Genomic DNA, 22,919 nt, shown 5'->3' with positions numbered 1-22,919 from the left:
GTTTTTATTTAAAACTAACAGTCGAGGTTATTTTATATATGGAATTAGTTTAATACGGGAAAAGGGTTAATAGCGTTTATAATAAAGTTAGTTGATTAATATGAAATGAGATGAGGATAGGTTTTTTCCTAAGTTAAAAGGGTAGAAGGCATGCAATTGCGCATTTAGCTTTAAACTTAGGGATAAGGCTTTTTAGTGGGTTTTTTGTGTGAAAGGGATTTACATGTGGGGGGGGGCATTGTTTTCCTTAGGTAAATTGGGTTTAAACCTTAGGAAAGGGGTTTAAATGGGGGTTTTATTACTTTTCCTAGGTAAATGGAGTTTAACCTTAGTAAAAGGGGTTTTCTTAGGGTAATGAGGGGAAATGGTTTTTATGAAGGGGAAATGTGTTTATGAAGGGAATTATAGTACTTATGTCCATAAGTCATTAAGCCGAGGGGCTGGTTCCTCCAAAAGTTAGAGAAATTCTTTGAACCTCTGTGACTGGTAGGGTTAAAAGTACTTAGAACATATTGCGGATAGGAAATTAGTAAGTAAAGGGGAAAGTGAGTGAGGGGGAGTTAACCATATAAACTTGTAAATATTTGCCTTTGCCTTCATAGCTGACCATGCATGTTGAAATATGTATAGAAGCATGATGCATGTTGTTTGGTCCAAGTTACTTTGTAGTTCATCGACCTTTCGTCTACTTACCCATTTCTTACCTCTAACATATTTTCTTCATTTCTTAGGGTGCATTTAGGCTAGCAAACCTTTATTCATCTATTTTTCTTTTGGAAAAGTAATCTATCTAATTCTAACCTTATATCATCCAAGGGCTCAGATTAGGCTTATGAGCTCCTTTTATTTTCTCTACCTAACTAAGATCTGCCAAGATTGAACTGTTTGGTCAGATTTAATTCTCTAACCTATAAACGTGAAATTCAAAGCATGGAATAACCAAGATTAAACAACTTGATTACCATGGATTGTGGCATGAATAAAAAGTTGCGCACAATCATTATTAAGCATAAAAAGTAAATACTAGTAGCACTTGGACTTGCACACTTTCATGGTCTTTTTGTTTTTGGAGTTCATATATCTTCATTTTTTTTTACCCTCTCTTATTATTTTTGTCCTTTGATTTATCTTTTAGGACATACCCTCTTTACATTTTTTAATTTTTTATAATATGGAAAACATTTGCAGAAAGAAAAGGTATGTACAATATTACAAGACTTAACCTTAGACATTCGAAATTATAACTCCTATTGGTATAGGAACCTAAAAAGACCAAATCGTCTTTGAGGGACCTTGCTTGGGGTGTGTCCCCCTTTTGAAGTTGGAGGATTGGGACTTAGCAGACACGAAGTTCTTTGCTCATTTAGTGACAAACCAACTTATGCACTAGGTCTTACACAAAAATTTTGGAGTGACCGCATTGCAGCCGAGGAAGTGGCTGAAAGGTGTGGAAAAGGAGGCCTGCTAAACTTGCTATGGGTGCCACATTACAACCGCGCACCTATCAGACTGGTAGTGATCAAGCAGCTGATGTGCTTGGTGCATGATAGGTGTCTATGGCTGGAGGAGCTGATACCCATCATGGACATGCTGATCCATAGGATTATGCGGATGCCATACACAGGAGAAAATCTAGCCATGGCATCTAGCAGAAAGGCCGGTGAGCATGCACTTGCCAAGGTGATGAATGAAAAATTCAATCTTGTAAAGAAGCCATCCGGCTACGCCATTTCAAGCATTTATGACCCTGTGGTCAAAGTGGTGACGCAAATCTTAGCAAGGAAGGTGATGCGGAAGTGTGCGCAGATGAAGTGTTGGCACCAGTGATAGCTTTGACAGCCCAGTGCATGGATGTAAGCCAATTTAATTAGGTGTGCTACCTCTACGGTGAGTTCCTCGTGAATTTCTATGAGGAAAAATATCACAGTAAGACCTTTCACTATGAATGGCTATTACTGTCCATAGTGCTGGTTTCGTAGGAGCTACGTGAAGATGCCCAGTTCCCTCCTGTCGCGCCTGACCTACCAGAGGTAGCGAAGTTTGCTTTGCTATGGGCGATGAAGGATACTCAATAGGTAAAGGACAATAAGATCTTCTAGATCATGATGGAAATGAGCATACATATGGCCATCAACTGCAAGCCACAGTTGACACCTACAAATTTTGGGAAGTTAGAGGAAGACGTGGAATTCAAGGCTGAATTCCACCATGTGTCAATATGGGTGTGGAATCACCCTAAGAAAAAATGGAACAACCTGCCATACATGGCAATAGATGATGCAATTGCAGCAGTCCTCGACTGTTGGCTGACAGATTGGCGCAATGCCAAGGACTCGATGGCGGGGTTTAGCAAGACTATTGTGTAGCGGAAGAAGGAAGAAGCCAAGTTGAAGATGGAATAGTTGGCCGTGAAAAGGAGAAAGCAGGCTGATGACAAGGCCAAGGCAGAGTGCACTTCCACACAAAATTCAGATGGATAGGCAAGTGAAGAAGAGCGTGACTCTGACTGGAGTCAAAAGTATCCTTCCCCAGAGACCGAGGAAGAATATGATCAGACAGAGCAAGGAGGAGCAAACCTAGAGAGGACCTCATTCCACACCAGGTGCACCAAATATCTAGGGAAAGTAGGGCCATGAAAGAAATCCAAGACTAGAAAGACGTCTCTGGACCCAATCACCCTAACAAAGCAGTACTTAAATGACATAAGTGGTATGGTGTGGGATGCCACTGCGGAACTGCTGCAACAGTTCAAGAAGTAACAACAACAAGGGTTGGGAGCTATACAGTCGGGTTTGCTTGAGATGTAGATCCACACATCACAGATACAAAACAGCATGATGTCAACCAACTTGGCACCTTGCACCTTAGAACTTGCAGGGATGTTGTGTGGAAGGGATCCCTGAGCAATAGTGCTACCAGATGGAGCACTAACAACAAAGACTAAAGATGACAGACCCGCTGTTAGTGCACTCAAGAGAGTTGGACTCAACCTGGCTGCACTTTTGAATGCGGCTCTTTACCTTTTGCAGGAAGGCATGACTGCGGAACTTTAGGCCCGTGAACAACATGCGTTATAGGTGATTATTGAGAAAAAGGTTACCAATGCCCAGTTAATCATGCAGAGAGACTCCACCCTTAACCTTGCCAAAGACATTATAGAAAAGAACCAACACATTACCACTATTGTAACTGAGGCGTGCAGGACTATCCTAGAGTTGGGCATTCCCAAGGTTGAGCCAATCAATGTGAGGGTTCGAAAGCTCACTATTGGAGTGTGAGATGCATGAATTGAATTGGAAAAGGTTTAGCTAGGGTTGAACCTCAAAATTGTAGAGTTTCAGTTGAAGGCCCAACCTTAAACTCCGCCAGAGATCAGAGAGCAGCGCAAGACCGCTGTGAAAGACGCGGTAGTAGTAGTGGGGAGTGCAGTAAAGGACTATACCATGCTCTTCGAGCAGTTGCTCGAGGTAGTCACTTGCCTACAAGAAGATCATATGATACAACAGCTAGAAGATCCTATGATACTACAACAATGCTACGACAAAGTCAAAGTGACAGTTCGCACGGTCTCCATCACGAAGAGCTTAGCTAAGTTGGAGGAGGCCAAGGCGTTGAAAGAGCAGGTAGATTTAGATCAACACAAGGAAGCTATGCTGAAGGCTCGCTTGAAGCCTTGGCTGGATGAGGCCTACCTAATGTCAACCACTATTGAAGGTAAGTTGGCTAGTCTGCAGGAGACTCGGCAGAAGATTAAGTCCAACAGCACAGGGCCAACAACATAGTAGTTGGTGTTGGGTCCCTATAAAATTAGTGATTACCCCATTACTATTGTAGTTATACCCCTTATTAATATTGTTGTGCCCCATAGAATCCGTCTATTGTTATTTTTGTGGATTTATATTATTATTGTTAGGTCGGCTGGATTATATTGTGACTCCTTAGACTCCTATATATAGAAAGGAGGTTTTTTCATTTGAATCATCCAAGAATTGTTCATTTATGTAATGTAAAGGAGGTTGCCCCCTTGAAGAGGCTGAATTCTAAGGCGTTGATCTATCTTTTCTATCTTTTCTTGAGCTGGTTTCATAACAGTTGGTCAAGGAGATGAAGCAGGTGGCAACACAGTGCACTGTTGAGGTAGCAGTTGTCCAAGTTGAGCTGGGAGGTCTTTGCGACAAGATCTCTATGCTAGCCAAGTGACTCAAGGATGAGTCACCATGTTTGTATTGGGGGGCTATTGGGAACGGGTCCCTTGGGGGTCAATTTTGGGGTTAAAAACCCAAGTTTTGGGATAAAAGGCCCAAAGTTTGGATAAAAAAATGTAAAGTCTCGGCATTTTTTGCTCACAGAGCGTGAAGATATCTAAAGTCAAAAAGGATTTTCTGTCCTTGATATAGATAGGTTGTTTCAATTTTGGAGATCCACCCTTGGTCCGCAGAGCAGGGGATTCTATAAAAAGGAGGTCTTAGAGGAGTCTAAGAGAGGTAAGTAGGGGGGAGTAGAAGTACTTGATGATTCTGTAAAGAGCTAAAGAGCAAGAGTCTTAGCATAGGGAGAGGCTTTGTAGCTGAGTGCGCGGACCCCTGTAGCTGTGTGCGCAGGGTAGATAGAGTCTGTATTCAGAATCTGAATCATTAATAAAGAGAAGTATTCTAAAATTAGAGTGTACTTTCCATCTGTGTGTGCGTTATTTTACTTCTGCTATGAATGATGTGTTTATGCTATGTTGAATACTAGGGTTATGAATTAATGCTATATTGATGCCCGAATCTATGTATTTCACTCTGTCATATGAATGCAAGTAACAATATATGTTACACGAAGATAACTGTAATGCATGTTAAAGTTAACCAATACTTAAGCTAATCTAGGTAGATGGAGAAGTAAGGATAATTATAGAGGTGCGTAAGCACCTGATCTATCTACATGGGGTTTGCGAAGGATAATAGGAGACTTCTGTGGAGGCTCCAAGGATGAATAAGAGAAGTACATTGATAAGCCCTAAAGGGCTTATCGATCTGCACAAAGGTAGAGCAAAGGTCTAAAAACCAACATCACAACCATCTCAGGTTGCGGAAACTTGGTTGCTGCATCCCCCCATACTGCTTCGGGTGAGACTTAAGTCCGTGCTCCATGGATTGATGCCGAAAGGGCCAATAGTGTAGGGGTTTTCTTGGCTGCTTAGCACTGAACCTGGGTCAAGGCCCATCAAGCCAACAATATGGATTGGAGCAAGTCGTCTGGAGGAGACATTGAATGAAGAATTTCTTTTGCATGTTTTTCGCGAATAATATCTTTGTTGTCTTTCATTTTTATGTAATGATTGAAATTGAATGTTGGGAAAATTCATAGATCTTGCACAAAAGGGACTCTTGAAATTACTATGAATGTGAGACCTTGACATTTTGTTTTCCAATGTCTATTATTGCTTTTGGAAATGTCATACCCTAAGATTTATGTATAGTTAATTCCTAAGCCATATTCAGTGGAATTTGCATATATCCATTTCTTTTTATTGCTTGAATATGAAAGTGAGTTGGATTTCTTTCATCCCAAGGAGGCCTGATGTATTTGGGAAAAGCTACAACAACAAATGTTGGAAGTTGTGGAGGTGCAGTTTATTCTTTGTAAAAAATGGCTATAATTTGCTCGAGGGAACCATTAACATTTTTGGTGGAAACCCAAAGGTTGGAATTTAGAATTACTTTTTGATCTTTGCATAGCAGGACAATTCAACCAAACTTCTCATCTTCTGAGGAAAGGATAGAATATGTGTTATTGTCTTCTGCGATGGATATTGTGATAGTAGTGTTTAAATATTTTATCACCTGCTTATTATGGACCAATGTTTGAGAATTGGTTGGAAATAGATGCATGGAATCATGGAAAGAATGTGTTTCTTCTGACAAGGAGTTTGTTTGTGACATGAGGATGTTATAGTTGTCAATTTTTTGATTTGTATTTCTAATGTTCTAGAGGATGTTTCTAAAAGTAACCTCAACAATGATGTCTCCTTGTTGATTAACTATTGTGTATAATGCGATGACTGTGTTGACAGTGGTATGCATTTTACAAGAGGTAACTAGCTGAGATCACCAACTCACATAATGGAACAACCATGAAATGGAGTGTTTCTTTTTAGTGGAAATTCCTCTGGAAGATGTTCGTCAATTTGGCTGAGAATATTTGGCATAATGGTGCTCATTTCATTGATTAGTATGTACTGGATATGCTTGAGTGATTCTTGGAATGTTGCAAGAGAATTTCGTTCTAGGGCCATAATATCCTTTAAGGGAAGTTGGAGGGTGGCATGGATTATGGGTGTCGTAAATGTCACGTTCTACAAGAATAATGGATCTTGTTGTAGTCTCGACATTTTTTTCCATTGAATTTTCCAACATGAGAAAAATTTATTGCAATGATGGGGTTATTTCATGCATCACATAAGGAGGGTAATTATTTTGATACAACATTAAAATTTCCTCCCAAAATATTGCATCCATGTTATATCTAGACATGTCTTGAAGGTGTATTATTTGTTTAGTAACTTCATATCTGCCTTTTCTAGTATAGTGCAGGATTGGAGATGTCAGTAGAAATACCAAGAATATCAACAAGGAACTTAACATATCAAGATATTGTTGCAAATGTAACAAATTATGGCCTTGAAACGAGATTGAAATCAATAGGAAAACCTAATTGTTTCTTTTCAAAGAAAAAACATTACAAACTCAATAATTGGAATAGGAAGATTCTAAGTGCTTATGTCATGTGATTTTGAAGAGAATACATATAGAAAAACTGAAATTAGCAACAAAGAGAAAAGTAATTAGGAAAACATTCTCCTTTACATCGTTGTCAAGGTCAGATGAAAGTTGACATGTAATTTGCAATAAAACGATGGTTCATGTTGTCTCTCATATTGATGGATATGAAGTATAAATCATGAACTATTAAGAGAATGTTACATACTAGTACTAGAACAAGCATCACTTATGTTTGAACATTAATGATGACTTTGTTCAGTTTTAGAACTCATTATTTTAGCAATTCTACCAAAACTTGATGTTGCAATGGTTATTACCGAACCTTAAGAGAACTTTGAGATGAATAACCTCTTTTTTATAGAAATAAGATGTGAAGATCATATTGTAACACTCATCCCAAGTTTTTGATGCTCATTTTTATACTGTTAGTCACCTCAGTCATGTTCGTTATAAAAAACAATGGCCATAAAAATTGGGGAAAAGAGTCGACATTGCGATAAAATTGTCATTGGAAGTACAATAAAAAAAGTAGCTATTACTTTCATGCACCATCTTTAGTTTCAGCTCTCCCTTAGACCACTGACAATGCTAACTTTGCAAAACTATATTTTCATGTCTATATTTTTTGAATCACTTGGACCATTCATACTTCTAACTTTTGTAGGGGTTTTCCTTTCATGTACTTCACTAAAAAGTTGACTTGATGTATAAAAATCATCTATTGGAAATGTTATCCTTGCTCTAACTTATGCTAGTTCCACGTGAATGGAAGAGGATGAATAGCCATTTATTTTCTCATCAAATAGTGCATCTAGTGCTTAAATGTTGTAGAACTGATCACTAACTGTTATAGTAGATCTAACTGCTAATAATAGTGATGATTTACATCAACATATTATTAGACTCAGGTTTGAAGCAATGAAAATGAAAAGCTTTAGCTACCATCCATACAAAAATAGACTTGCACAATAGGTCCCCTCAAACACTGAAGCTTTACAAAAGGTTGTCAATAAGATTGAAGGTCGATTAGTTGTCCTTGATAGGCTAGTGGGATTTCTCCAAGAAGTTCATGCTTAGTGATAAATCCTACCAAAAAAAGTCTTGAAGCATAGTATTTGATAAAAGGAACCATATGTAATCCAATGAATTTGGAACCACTCTCAAACATCTTGAAACAATCACTGGTCATGTTAAAAATTGAAGTAAAAGGATTATTTTAAGAATTTAACATTATCGTTATTACATGGTGTTAGTAGGGCCCTAAGGTTGAATATCAGACTTCGTGAGTAATAAATTATTGTTTCTAGGAAAAATTGAGGGGATGCCTAGAAGCCCCTTTTTTTGATGGGGGGGTGCCTACAAGCACCCCCTTTGGGGAAACACATCCACCACATTGAGAAAACATTTCTTCTTTGTTTCCCACATTCTCCCAAAATTGGGATGACGAGAAAGGTTTCCCGAGGCATCCACTCATCCTAGGAGCATGGGAAGGATGGGGAGCACACATCCCACCTAGGGGATGTATCCCTATGGGACATTATAAATTTCTTAAAACACACTTCAAAAACAAATGTTATCCATGAGGTTAATTCTATACCATCTTGAGGAAAAACAAAATGCTTGGGCTAGATCCAGTAGTCCAAAGGGAATATCCTCCATTTCTAGTCTAATTGATGGATTTCTAGAGTATTGGGACCCTAAGTTCCAGTTATATGAAAATTCCTTTTAAAACCTCGTGGAAGATGTACAAGAAGAAGAAACTCCCACCCCTCTTAAAGAAGATAACAATATCATTGAAAAAGACCCTCCAAATTCACAAGATTAGTTCTTGATGGACGTGCTACTTTGTAACTAATGTGGCCCCACATTAGACCCCTTCATCATTAAAGAGAAACTATGTGTTGATGTATCTGTCCTAGATTCTATGAAATATTTGCATGAAAACAAGGATCATGATAATAATTTTGACCATTCTAAGGATGCTAGTCATGGTTTCCTACATGGCAATGTGATAAACATAGGAAATGAAGAATATTTGAATATTTCCACCAATGATACAAGAAATATGCAGTTGTAGTTGGGTAGAAACCATGTTTCTACCCCAAAGGATCAACCATGTGAAAAGTATGATAAAGAGCATGATTCCCTTACTCACAATTTTAATCCTAAAAACAATTTTTAGGTCAACGAAATATAGTTCAATCACACTAATTCTATTTTCACAGACAATGAAAGTAAGGGAGTTGTAGACTTTCATGTAATATACTTGGTACCTCAACATTTGATTGTGAGTTTTATTAGAGAAATAATATAACCACCACATTTCACTTTGATGTTAATCATGATCATGTAATAAATAAATGGAAGCAATCATGGTTTCCTATAGTTTGAGGTCAATAAAATCGAAAGGCTTTTCAAATCCATAAAACTAATAATGTTAGCTCTATGATTATCTGATTGAAGAAAATATTAATTTTATAGTTCAATCCACAAAGATCCTATATCATGGAATCGACAGTCTTGCTATTTTTTATGGCTAAGATATAAATTTATTCATGAAGCCTGATGGGATAGGGACGTCTCTTCTTGTCACTGTCAATACTCATACGGAAGACAAAGTTATTGACATATGTGATGGATATTCCTTGGCAAAGAAACAAAGGGTATGCTATAAACACACAATTATTGAAGCTTTCAGTCATATAGATCCATTTCCACCTCTAGATGGTTGTATTGTTGACAATAAAAAAGTTGGATAGCCCGAGAAGATTGATGAAACCTGTAATGAAACCCTCGATGAGATGAGATATACAAATACAGTGTTGAGAATGAAAATGATGTCAAGAAAATCATTAATGAATAATTTGGGCTTGACCGAATAAAAATTCTCTCTCTGGACAAAATCGAATGCAAAGATGTTTTCTTCTCCATGAACATGTGAACAATCACATGAACTATATTTTAGAAAGGAAATGTAGACAACGAACCTTTAACAAATCCACATGAAGTCAATGTCGAGGGACAATTTTGGGGCCTAGAGAAGGTACACTCTAGAATGATTGATGATATAGGTCAAAATTATCTTGAAACCAACAAGAGGAATATTTCTCAATGTATTCATAAACAACATTTGGTTACTCTAACTAATCAGCTTATGGGGTACCTTTCAAAGTGTGATTCACATCAATAAGATTTGTATACACATAGGTAACCAAAAAACATGAATTGTAGGAAATAAAAGAAAAAAGGCTACTAGCAGGAGTAAAAACTTTGGATATGATCATGAGAGAAAATATGCTCTCTACCACACTAAATATGTGGGTCATCCCAAGTGGACTATTTTCTAGCATCGGTAAATTGGTTTCAATGTTGCGAGTGAAAGAGTTGATGCCAAGTTGAATATTTATATCAACCATGTCGGAACAAATCAACCAGTGTTTCACAACTATGGGCCTGTTGAGCACCATGGAAATATAGTTAAAGGAAAACAATGTGATGCACAGGAGTAGTAGCTATGAACAAAATTTTAGCAGATTCGGTTGGAGGAGAAACTATGCTGCAAAAGATATCAGATTTGGTGTTGAATCCATAACTACAATGCTCCAAGGTGTGGAACAACTAGTAGATGTTGTAAAAGGTGACAATGGGACCAAATTTTTGCAATGTTGTTATTGAATAATATTTGGTGCTCCAAAGGTAACAAAGGATGGTGTTATCATGGGAAAAAGTATTGAGTTCAGTGACAAGTTAATGAATGTCGGTGCAAGTTGTGTGAAGAAAATTTCCAGAGCTACAAACAATGTTGCAGCAGATGGCACTGCCTATGTGACCATCCTTACTAATGTAATATTCGCATAAGATTGTAAGTCAGTTCATGTGGGATGATTAAATGAACTTAAGACATGGCATTAACATGGAAATTGATACAATTGTGGTGCATTTGAAAAGTAAAGCAATGTTGATAAGCACATCCAAGGAGATTATATAGGTAGGCACCATATTGGAGTCAAGTTCTATGCAATCAAAGCTCTAGGATTTGGAGAAAATAAAAAATCTAACTTGGAGGATCTTTTTGTACTTACTAGTGGTCAAATGATTACAAAAGAACTTTGCATGACACTTAAAAAGGTTGAATCGATATGTTTGTTTCATCAAAGAAGGTAAGTGGATCGAAGGATGAAATAATTATTATTGATGTAGGTGGTGATAAGAAGGCTATAGAAGAAATATGTGAGAAGATTCGGGTAGCCATTGAAGCCAAAACGATAAAATATGATAAGGATAAGTATCAGGAGAGGTTGTCAGATATTTCAGGAGTTGTAGGTTTGAATATTGGTGGTGCTAGTGAGGTCAAAGTAGGGGAGAAGAAAGACAGAGTTAGAGTTTCTTTGAATGCTACTAACGTAGTAGTAGAGGAGGGTATTTTTCCAAGAGGTAGTGTTTCTCTTCTTTATTTGAAAAAGGAGCTAGAAAAAGGTCAGACTACTAACTTCGACTAAAATATTGGAGTGCAAATTATTTAGAATGCATTGAAGATGCCTGCATATATGATTTATGCAAATTCTTGTGTTGAAGGTGCAGTGGTTGTTGGGAAATTACTAGAGCAAGATAAACTTGACCTTGGCTATGATCCTGGCAAAGGTGATTACGTTGACATTGTGAAGGCATGGATTATTGATCCCCTGAAAGTGATTAGAACTACTTTGGTTAATGTTTCGAGTGTGTCTTCATTGTTAACCACAATAGAGTGTGTTGTTGTTGAGATTCCAATGGATGAGAAGGAAGGCCCAACTATGGGTGGGGGTATGGGTCGCATGGACTAATAAAGAGAATATCTAGACCGGTGTGTCTTCTACATGGTGTCCTATTGAGAAAGTCGGGTTAAAGTTAAGGTTGTCTAGTGTCCTAGTTTTGAAGGATAAACTTCAGGTCAATTACTTTCATAGCAGTTAGTTTGACCCTTGTTATTGTCTAGAACATTACATTTCCCCTTACTGGGAGAAATTTCTTGTGTTTTCAAGCTAACCTAAAGGAAACTTTGTTGATTAAATTTCCCTATAGTTTCTACAACCTATATTTTCTGGAGGGAAAAAGTATAATCAAAGAGAGACCAAATAAATTTTTTCCTTATTCACCTACTGGAGATGATAATTTATTTAAAGAGCGAATTTTTAAGAAACAAAAAAATCCAAAAATATACTTGTTTTAGGAGAAAACCATGGAAGATGTCCTCACAAAAGGAATGAATGTAACTGCATAGCTTGTAAACCCATTGTAGTGGTTTGGAAGGGTTGTTGCTAGAAGTGTCTCACCTGTTAATGCTCGATCATACTCCCCGAGGATAGTGGATTTAATAATCTATCTATAAATGTGTGCACCAACTAATGATCCTCAGTGAATGGTTTATTGTTTGCTGAAAAGTGTCCCTAAATGCTTCAACACCAAATTGTTTGAGAAGCACTTGAAATTTGAAAATTTCCCATAAAATTGTTTGAAAAGTGCCTGAATAATGTTGGAAAATGATTGTTCAGTAATTTGACTTATGTAATAATTACATAATTTTGATGTGTTAATTAGGATTTATTGATTTTATATTTATTAATTATTTTATTAAATGTTTTAATTAAAATCTATTGAATATTGAGATGTATTTCCAAAATTGTTAGACTACTGGAGGGAATGAAAGCAATAGCCCATGTTTAAGTGCTTTTGTGGGAGATGTTGGAGGGAAACATTTATGCTAATATCTATCATTGGATTCAACATAAGTTGGAAGATGTATCAATTTGTTTGAGAATAGAAATGCACCATTCTAGACCTATTTTAAATCCTTAAACATCCACCAAAATTGAGGCAATGCTGAGAGGATTACCAACATAGATAAATTTAGAAAGAAAATTGTCAAGGCTTTAGGTGGAAGTTGGAACAACCATTATAAGTAGAATCTAATGAGCTTACCCTAACCTCATTACAAAGAGAGATATATTTATTGAATGAGAGCTACAATCTTGGAACATGTTTCTATTTTGAAGTGTTTGTTAGATTGGTTGAAGCAATGTTCCACCTCAAGAGTATGTGAAAAGCATAATTGGTACACTGCACTATCAGGTCAACAAATCTATTTGAAGAAAACTCCCTTATTCTAAACCTCCTGATTATTTGAAGGTGACCTTGGAGAGCATATGAGCTTGTTGATATAGGCTATATGATGAGGGTTTGAAATTATGAATGATAAATAGTTAGAAACATCATTGAAAGATATCTCCATTACCTAATGAAAGATCTAAATATCAAATTAGAAAAATATATGCTGAAACATATTGCAAGTAGTTTGTACATGTAGTCACACTGCCATTACTCACCATTATAGAATTACAATGCTAGAAAGAGGGTCTCAGCAGACACATAGGTGGAAAATACTTATCTATCACATAAACAACAAAAGTATGGCCTCTGGTAGGTACAAATATGCCTCAGCCCTTCTCGGAAACAGTGAGAGAGGGGGTGAATCGATATTTCTTACAATTGTCAGATTATGCCAGCTAAAAAGTTAAGTTAGAACATAAGAAGTAGAACAAAAAAATTAACTTTATTAAATATAGTGACGACTTTGATCCTCATTTATAAATATAGGATCCAACTTGTAATATAAGTTTTTTAATTCTGTGAGGAACCAACCTTAAATGAGGACACCAAGCCTGCTAGGCCAATCCAGAGACAAACATGGTCAATATGAGGACATTGATCTTAGGTTAAAGCTGTTAACTATACTTCAAAAAAAAACTTTATCAAAATACTTCAAAATCCTTCCTTCAAGATGTCTACCATAGAAACCTATTGTAAATGTGGGGAATATTTTACACTCAAGATGCCCATGTCTATTGAAGATAGGCTATTTTTTGATGATATATGGTTTATGTAATTTGAAAAAGACTTTATGCAAATAGTGACAATCCCCAACCCATGTCTAGACAATGACATCTAACCATCATCAAATAATGTGTTCACTACCTCAATTGTCATCTTATATGAAAGGAATGTAGATGAATCATGTAAGGTACAAAGTGTTTCAGGGACACTTGAAGCCTCTAAGTCATGTGATTGATCATGATGACTAATTCTCCTCTCCCTTCATAAGGTCAGATCAAATACCCACTAAATAAGAGTTCACCATACACATCTTTGAGACTATGATGCCATATTCATACACTCAACACATAGGCATACATACGTTTATTATTTGTTGATATACACACATGTTTACACTATTCATACTCTATTGCATTTTTACTACACAATTGTTTCCTCACATTACGAGAACCTTGAATCTTTTGCACATCACATTGTGTGATCCTAAATTCTTTTAGGAAAGGGATTATAATCAACTTCAAGGGATAGTGAATTCCTTGGGAGAAATATTTTAAGCAGGTTTGATGATTTCTCAAGAAGAATCATGAGATATGCACCCTGTCAAGGGTTACCTCCAATTCATCAATGGCCCTTGCTTTGACACCAATGAGAAAGCTCCCAACACTCCACACATTCAAGCAGCTCCTCAAATATCATAACCTTCAACCTATTTTTCTTCCTTGTGTCATGCACAAAAGAGTGCTCCTGATATTCAACTTCAATCAAGTTTGATATACACTACCTGATAAGCTCCTCCAACCTCATAGTAGGGCCCTCCCTCCCCAAGCATGAACCTACTTTTTCTACTTCATTTCATATCTCTTATTATGGTTTTTTCTTTAGTGATATTCCAGGAGTCACTTCTTCCCCCTTGGATCCTTGGGACAACCTAATTGTCCTCCCAGGACTCTCCTTCAGTCTTTCTTCCTTGATTTTCTCCTTCAGCCCTTCCCTCCCCTCTATTCACCCTTCTCTCCTTGTTACTTCTATTCCGTTTCTACCCTCCCTGTTACATATCAATTTGTCGCCATTACACTTGATCAATTTATGCATCTTTTTACCATATGTGAATATGTTTGATTGAACTCCCTTAGAAGTCAAACAACCAAAAATATCTTGAAGGAAATGAGTAATTTGGGAATAATAGATGTCACACCCTGTTAAGTTTCACCTGCATTGATTTTCCTAGATTTTCATGCACATTCGTTGGAATTAACTTTTAGAATAGCACATAGATGCACTCCGTTTGCCAATATAAACCCACATGGATGAATTCAAGAAAGTAAAAATAAAAACTACATTCTAAAAACGTATTTGGTCAAATATTTCCAAACTGAAAGCTTCCAGGTGATGTCTATTCAAACTATAACTCTCAGATGATGCATCTTAATCCCCTTCCTCAAGGAAACCTAATCCCTCATTAGGGTATCTCACCCTCCTCTTTTGGATCTAAAATTTCTTCCTCTTGGCCTATAAAATGAGTAGATGGTAGAGTGTTTGAGGAGGTTAGAACTCAGAGAAGATAAAATTATGCTGCTACTTTGAGATTGGAAAGTTTGTCATCTAAGGAGAAGATTGAAGGCATTTGGGAGGAATCTCATGAAATCAAGGTGAAGGTTGTAAGGATGCTCTTTATCTTTGATTAATACAAATGAACACTTTCTCCCATTGATTTGTCTTACTGGAATGACCAATCATTTATAATTGTTTAAGGTTTTTATTAAGGAAAATTCAATTCCTAATCTCCTTGATCATTAGGTTAAGTTCTATTTGGATAAGTATATCGCATATGCTTTTGATACTTGTATGGTTTATGGTTGCAAATATTATGAAGAATTTAGGAGCCAAATCAAGTCACAACAAGAAATATTCATCGAGCATTTTGTGAAATAGGTAAGAGGCTTATCCATTAGCCTTAATTCTTATCATTCAAACAAGTCCAACTTAGAGAAAGATTTAGTTCAACTATCCTTCTTGTTTCTAGTTTCTCTCAAGGATCTAGGGAGATCACTTTTTCTGCAAGAGGGATTTGTCTAGTGTAACAAATTGGCAACCATACTTGGGATCAAACCCAGAATCTCTAGTTTCGTAGACCAGTGGAGTCACCAATTTGTTAGGTGGATAAATCTGTCTTGCTGACAAGATCGACCTCCATAGATCCTAAAAGGAAACTAGTAAAAAATAGACAATCAAGCTAATTCCTTCCCTGAATCTACTTTTTCTTGAATAATAAGCTAACAAGGTGAGAAATGGAAATTCATACATTACTATGAGCTTGTTATTATCTGCTCAAATTATTTTGAGTTAGATATGGTAAATGACATGGTTAAAACTTTAATGGGGGCATTTAAATACGATTTTATCATCCCTATTAATCCCCTTGAAATGTGTTCCTTCCAAAGAGTTTTTCTTCCATTTGATGAAGACCTTTTGGAAGCAATGATCAAGGGCTGTCCCTTGTGATGTGTTTCTTATGTATGGAAGCCATGAACAACGTTCGAAGAGGATATTTCTTTTCCTATGTCAACCTCATCTAAAAATGAAATAGAGTTCAATGAGGATAGTTCTTTTACTAGGTCAACCTCGTTAAAAAAATGAAACAGGTTCCACACAAATAGTTCTTTTCCTATGTCAACCTTGTTAAAAAATGAAATAGGGTCTTATGAGGATGGTTCTTTTCCTATGTTAACCTTGTTAAAAAATGAAATAGGTCACATGAGAATGAATCTTTTACTGTGTCAACCTTGTTAAAAAATGAAACATATAATTTTTGAGGATGGTTCTTTTACTTTGTCAACCTCATTAAAAAATGAAACAAATCTTTCTGAAGATTGTTAAACACACACATGGAAACAACAGAAAATTAAAGATAAACAGGAGAGTTCATTTATTATGAGCAAATTATATACATTTATAGTACATTCATATGACCTTTGGTTTCGTATTCCAAGGTCTCTTTGACTTCCTTAGTCTATTCGGCTTCCACTCCAACCCTTAGAGGATTAGGTGTCCAACATTCCCCCCCTTAATCCGAAGGGTTATGTATGAGTCCAAGAAGAGATCTATAATACAAAATGTGCAAAAATTCATGGCAGCACTAGATTGAATGTGCTCTCTAAAATCTTGGTATAAAGGACAGTGGTTTAAGAATGACCACCAATACTGGAACGCTTAGTGCAGTTCGCAGAACTCTTCCAAGTCTGGCATGAAGCTCAAGTCTTCTGCTAAAGGAAGTGCTTCTGATGTTTTCAAGAGGGAAATGTTCAACCATGAAAGGGAGGTCTCACCCCGCATAAAAGGGAGAACTTCAACCTGAAAAGGGAAGTCTCAACCTGTAATGGTTTAAGGATGACCAACAACTCTGTAATGCTTAATGCAATTCTTGGAACTCTTCCAAAACTGGCAAGAAGCTAAAGTCTTCTGCTAGAGGAAGTGTCCCCAATTCTTTGAAGAGGTGTCACAAACTAAAGGCATGCTCAAGGGCATCTTTGTCTCTAGCTACAACTCTGAATCTGGTATGGCAAGTTATGGCTCAGGCTTGCTTGATGTGGCTTTGAATCTTGTAGATGACCATCATTTCCCCCCTGTCAGATACAAGGTGAGATGATGGAGAAAACTCAACTACAAGATTGTTCAATACTTTAGAACAAGTTCAGACGTCTGACTGAAATATCTTCTTGGTTGTTGATGCCTATTGCCAAGAAGCGATCCATCAAAGATGAATCTTTGTTCTTGGAGGAGGTTTGTTTCTGAAGCATCTGTTTGAAGAATGACTAGTTTTATGATAGTGATTACATGGATGAAAATCAAAATAGTGATATTTTAGATGGCCAACTCGGTCACAGTGTTGGCATTTCACATTCTGTTGCTGTGGAAGAGGGGCAGAATCTGGAACAGCTGAAGGTGAACTGTCATGAAGAAATCTAGCACTTTGAAACTGGATGGGCTTTGAGTAATCTGGAATATGAAAGGAAGCCTCCTTGTCATATCCAAGACCTGTTCTATGCTTGTTCTGGACAAGTTCTTTCCAAGGTCTGATGATGGGCTTGGGAAATGCAGACTGAATCTCTGCATCTGCATGTAACCTTGCTGCTTTATTGGGCACTATATCTGAATCAACTTGCTTCTTATGGGAGTCTATTTCATTGTTCTGAACAAAAACGGGTTCAGAATGATGACTCCTCTATTTTAATTCTTCGTGCTGTAGTTAAGATTCAAGCTCCAAAAATTCTATCTTTTCTTGTGTGTACTACATATAGGTTTTAATATCACAGAGAATGTTCTTACTTATTTTCACTATATCATGTACTATGGAGTGTATTACAATATTTAACAACTCTAATACTTCACCAACTTTATCCATTTTCCAAACAATTAGACCAAAGATGCACTTGTAGAAATAATAATGGTTTTAGAAAATTAATTTGCCAACACGAATTAATTTTCACTGATGTCTGCTCATGTTCTCACTTCAAAATGTCTTGTGCCTCAATTTCTACATAGCAAGCCTGATATTCTTTCCTTAACAGAATTTCCAGCCTGATAGGTTTGCAGCCCACAGGCTCTTCTTTTCCAACAATAACAAGACCGCAACATAAATGAGATTACCATACACCACATAACACTAACACTCATCCACAATAGCCTTCAATGCATTCAAAGCAGCATATAGTAGTACCAGCTCATGGAATTTCAATCATCCCCACTCAATTTTGAATAAAACATAAAACAACATAATTCATACCTTTCTGCCTATTCTCTAGGCTCTGCACATTCCCCGAGATTACCTTTATCATAATCGCTCATCGCATTCCACCTTGGTCACACCACATATCACCCCTTCCGCATCCGATATGTGATTATCGTAAGTGTTTAAATAACGCTTAAGGATTTAAACCAGAATCACTCAATCTTTAACACATTTGCCTTTAAAACCCGGGACACACCACTTTATCGCAATACATAGAAATACACTGAAAAACAAAGGAAAAGCCCACTCTGGCAGCATAAGCCAAACTTCAAAATTCATACACTCGCTTCTATAAATATCGTCAGGTCCATCTCTCGAAGCCTTTTCACTACACCACTTCCCCCAAAATTCAATCTTCAATCTATCTAATCTTCAATCAATACTTATTGCTATCAGCTATCCGTTATCACACCATCCTTCACACCTGGCCTCTCCACTTAAAAGTTCCGATCCACATGACTTACAGACTCGATGAGTTCTAGGATATAGTATATAATTCGTCAGATTTGCTCCTAAATCGCATGTCACATATCACACTTAGTTCAAGACTAATGTCTCCCTTTGGTGTATTGTGATGCGATATTACTTGTTCCTCTCGTGATTTAATCTTGACCATTGATCTTCTAGATCCAACAGTTGTTGTGCATCAACTCTTCACCTATCCACTCTTCTCTTTGTTTATGTTTTATGCTATTTCTTCAATGTTTCACTGTGCACTCACTCTTGAGCTTGGACTTTGATCCTTCTAATGGATTCAACAATCCATTATGATCCTCCTCTTCATGTATCTCTCTCTGTGTAATCACCGAACTTCATTTGCACACATTTGGAGTAACCTTCTTTACAGTTGGCTTCTTTACTAGGGCAGCTGGTTTAGCAGACTTGGCTGGCCTGGCAGTAGAAGACTTCATAGACTTGACGGATGGAGCAGCGTTCAATGGATACCAAAAGTTTGAAGCAGAGACCACGGAAACGTTTTAATTCCCAAAGAACCCAGTCAATCAACCAATAACAAAATACACGTAAACTCACCTTTTCACCAATCTGTGGCTTTTGTACATTTCCCGAGGTTTAACTTTATCAGGTTCATTATCCACCGTAGATTTCAATCCCACGATTTGATGGTTGATATCCTTTCCGCGATCAATCAAACTTGCATGACCATCCTCTGCCGTAGATCTGCACTCACAAGATCCGATGGTCTTTAGCGATTTCAGAAGGAACACTTGCCTGACAATTACCCGTTTGAAATGGGAAGTTTTTCTCTCTCCTCTAGTGGCTAAGTGTCATGTGGTGAATGGAATTAGGCGAACTCATGATATTACTGCTTACCACTTTTTATGCCCCGAAATACCGTTTCCTGTGAAAATACCACCTTTTTCGCTGGCTATCTTTCGCTTGTCTTCTCCAGGTGATGACCGTTAGATCTGTCGATCTATCGATCGGACGACTCTCACTCGCCTTCAGCTTTTGACTCAAAATTGTTAGGTTTTGTGCTATTTCGCTATAAATTTAACAGTTCCCCCATTTTATATTTGATCCGTGGTTTGGAGGAGCTTCGATACTGGAGTGTGAACTGAAGTGGTAAGGACCGAAGAGTAAATGAGGTAATACTACAGAGGAGACAATGATATAGTTAAGCTTGACAGACAACACATAGGCTGGGGCAGGTGAGGAGAATGCATAACATTTGAGTTTCAATAGGAATTCTAGGTTTGAAAGCGAAGAAAGACTGAGGCTGTGGTGCTATTCATGGGTGAATCGATTTTGATTTCTGATGGGACTCTTTCAACTTTTCTGTGGATATGAATTTGAGACTGATGCATTCAAGGCTTTGAAGACCCCTCTTCCAGCGTAGGTATGCTTCCGTATTCAAAAGGAATGCTCACCATTACCATAGGAAGAATTAATTGTTGCCTTAGAGGTAATAGACAGATAAGCTTAGATGGCAGAGTCTAGGATTTCATGGGCCAGAGAGCCAAATTTACGTGTTGCATTCCAACCAGATGAAAATAGATTATGGAAAGTGTATTAAGGCAGTTCACGAAATTCAGGGTATGGTATAATGTTTAACTCTTGACCAACTCATTCAACAACAGGTATTTTACAGAGATGGCAGTCTAGAATAGAGGTACATGACTGACATGTATAGAAAGGCCACAGAACAACAAGCTCACATAAACAAGTGGCTCATACTTGAGCAGGGTAGGAGATCGCCCGCTTTGATACCATGTTAAACACACACATGGTAGCAATAGAATATTAAAGATAAACAAGAGAGTTCATTTATTATTAACAAATGATATACATTTATAGTACATTCATATGACCTATGGTTTTGTATTCCAAGGTCTCTTGGGCTTGCTTAGTCTATTCGGCTTCCACACCAACCCTTAGAGGATTAGGTGTCAAACAAAGATAGTTCTTTTACTATTTCAACCTCATTAAACAATGAAAGAACTCTCTTTGAGGATAGTTCTTTAATGTGTCAACATTGTTAAAAAATGAAAAAACTTGCTATGAGTATAGTTATTTTACAGTGCTAGCCTCGTAAGAAAATGAAATAGATCCTTATGCGGATAGTTCTTTTGCTGTGTCAAACTCGTTAAAAAACTAAAACAGATCCTTATGAGCATGGTTCTTTACTGTGTCAACCTCGTTAAAAAATGAAATAGGGTCATATGAGGATGGTTCTTTTCCTATGTCAACTTTGTTAAAAAATGAAATAGGTCCCTTGAGGATAACTCTTTTACTGTTTCAACCTCATTAAAAAATGAAACAAGTCATATGATCATAGTTCTTTTCTTGTGTCAAACTTGATAAAAAAATGAAACAAATCCTCCCCTATGATCGTTAAGTCTTTAACTAGATCTGATAAATGGTAAGTCGAGTCTTTTTGATCTTGCAAACAAGTCTTCATCTCATCCTCCTATTAGTAACTTGTAGTCTACTGAGGTACATGAAATGAATTTTTGGGTGCATGTGCCCTTGCAGTCATTATGCTAGGAGCATGAAACCACTCCCAAGTATAGTTTTCTCTATTTCAAGATTGTGTAAAAATGAAACAACACTCCAGCACAGTTTTCTCTATTTCAAGCTTGCGTAAAAATGAAACCACCCTCAAGCACTAGTTTACTTTGTTTCAAGCTTGTGTAAAAATGAAACTTATCTCGAGTCCATTTTGGTTATTATTTTCAAGACTCGTTAAACTCATGAAAATCCTGAGCTTCAATTTCTATCTTTTCATGCTCGTAAAACGTACATGAAAATGCCGAGTTATTTTCCTCTTTTCCCGCCTGTTAGTTAAATTGAAATTCAATAAGATAAGTATATTTTTATCACTTTTTCTAACTTGTTAAAACTTATGAAAAAAGAGAAACCATAAAGTCATCTTTTACATCCCTTTTTAAACTCTCAAAACATGAAAATGTTGTTGAGCACTTGATTGTTAAAACTCGTAAAAGTAAATGAACAACCATCCACATAGTATACATTTACCCCTTTTACAGACTGAGCCAGGACTATTTATGAAAAAAGGCATACGTTGATCGAACATGGTCAATAGAGTTCTCTCTTGTATTATTTTATCCTTTTTCAGACTTGAGGGACTAAAACTTATGAAAAATAACCTGATGGAGTCTACTTATGCTTTTCTTCTAACTCTCTAAAATTGAAAAACACTGAGATTTACTTTCTATGGGCTCGTTAAAATTTTAGAGTAAAAGAACTGAATGAGTTTCCTTTTTGTATCATTTTTAAACTCTCTAAAATTTAATGACATCGAGTTACCCTTTTCCTAGACTCATAAAAATTAAACAGTACACGACTCGTTAAGCATGACGAGATTGAACCACTCCTTCTCAAGGTTCGTTAAAAATACTAGGATAGAATCATCTTAAGGATGAGCTTACATGAAAAGAATATTTTATCCTCCTCAAGCTTGTAAAAAATAAAGAGGTACTTGCCAGTAATGGTGGGGGACAATTGAGAATAAAATTTTGTTTCTTGTAGCCCCACGAGGGTAGGCGAGTTGGTAATCACAATACAGTGAAGTTCACTAGAAAGGCGGGCTCCGTACTGAAGGTCATGAGTTCAAAAGCCCCCGGACTAGCCCAGAGCTGTAGAGAGGGGCAGACACAATTCCTAGGGGTTATACTGGTAGTAGTCAGAATTGACCCCATGTTACACGAGTTGCGAGGCTGCTCCAATCGCCGATTCCTCTGTAATAAAAAATAAAATAAAAATGTTTCTTGTATTTCAGGTAGTATATCACTCTTGAACATGACACTTTGTCACATATATGTTCGAGTTGGGGAATCCATTTGTCTCACAGTTAATCGAACCTTATTGAAAGTCTTCAGTTGGTTTTGGGTATTATTGTTGAGTTAAATGTTTCCAAGTTATTTTTTTGTTTAACCAATATGTTCAAGATAATTCTAAGCCTCAGTTCAAATTACCTTGCAATTTGTAGCCTTCAATCGCATTGACCATCC

At 37.0% G+C, this 22,919-nt stretch overlaps 2 pseudogenes; both read left to right on the top strand.

Annotated features, from left to right (window-relative positions):
- Positions 1–10,262: 10,262 nt before the first annotated feature.
- On the top strand, positions 10,263–10,764 carry LOC149163744 (chaperonin CPN60-1, mitochondrial pseudogene; annotated as a pseudogene).
- Positions 10,765–10,766: 2 nt separating this feature from the next.
- On the top strand, positions 10,767–11,590 carry LOC149163743 (chaperonin CPN60-2, mitochondrial pseudogene; annotated as a pseudogene).
- The last annotated feature ends 11,329 nt before the right edge of the window (positions 11,591–22,919 follow it).

This window comes from Pinus tabuliformis, chromosome 5_1 (assembly GCF_031772625.1).
Source record: "Pinus tabuliformis cultivar Carrire ecotype Pingquan chromosome 5_1, CPIR1, whole genome shotgun sequence".
Taxonomy (NCBI): Eukaryota; Viridiplantae; Streptophyta; class Pinopsida; order Pinales; family Pinaceae; genus Pinus; species Pinus tabuliformis.
Note: the sequence above shows the minus strand (reverse complement) of the source record. Positions and strands in the feature narration are given on the sequence as shown.